This window comes from Thermobia domestica, chromosome 2 (genome assembly GCF_964235325.1).
Source record: "Thermobia domestica chromosome 2, izTheDome1.hap1.1, whole genome shotgun sequence".
NCBI classification, from domain to species: Eukaryota; Metazoa; Arthropoda; class Insecta; order Zygentoma; family Lepismatidae; genus Thermobia; species Thermobia domestica.
In genome coordinates, this window is record NC_137455.1 from 355,019,767 (window position 1) to 355,020,835 (window position 1,069).

Here is a 1,069-nt window from a genome sequence, read left to right on the forward strand (position 1 = left end):
TGTAAGAAATATTATCATCTTATGTTAGACCAAATACTGTTATATTCGTGAATGAATTTGTATTTAAAGAATGTTAGTACGCATTGACAAGACCAGCAAATATTCCCTAGTGACTATGATGAGGTTATTACTCGTTAATGACTATACCATGTTTATTAAAAGTACTGTTTGCGCAGATGCGAGTTATATTCTTATTGTAAACATAAAGCATGAAAGAATTAAGTATGATGTGCAATCATTAGATAATTTTATATATATATTATTGTTTTTTCTTGTAAATATTTATGTATTTATTTCATACCATTTGTAATTATGTCATATTTAGAAGCATTATCTTTCTGGCTCAGTATATTTGTATGGTTTGTAGTTATAATCTTTTTTCCTTCCTTTGTTTTCTTTCTTATTAAGGGTACTTTGAAATGTAAATTTCACTAATTAAGTTAGTAATGAGTTACCAAATAAGATGGTTATTCAAACTAATCTATTACTTTACTCTTATTTTCTTATGACATACACCACACATACCCATACCCCACAAGAAACACTTTTATAGCCCTCTAGGCGAACACAGAAATCCTTTCGTTACAGTGCACAGTCGCACTAAAACGAAGTAACCAATTTGCAGATATATTTTCGTCTCTTTTGAGTATTTGGATTGTTAAAGGGGTTTATTCACTGTTCCATTGCCAAGGGCCCCAGAAGGTAGACGTTGACCAATGGGTTGCGCTTCTGGCACAGATTTAGTTTCGTAATAACTGCGAACTGAGGTAACACGATGTTTTGTGCTCCATTGCTACTGACCATATAATGAGGCGTTCTTTCCTCTTTTCGTTCCCACCCCGCCAACCAATATAAGTTATTACGCCTGCGATGCTATATTCAAGTTTGAGATGTATCAGTCGGCTCGACGCCACCCTGTATATCCGTTTGATAAAAGTTAAATCAACTGTTAAATAACGTAATTACACAATCAGTCATGCTGTATGTTCTTCACTGCTTATCTGTCGTGATTTAGTGCAGGGAGATAAGCTTAACTACTGACGCCATCGTATCCAGGGGTTTTCTCGGA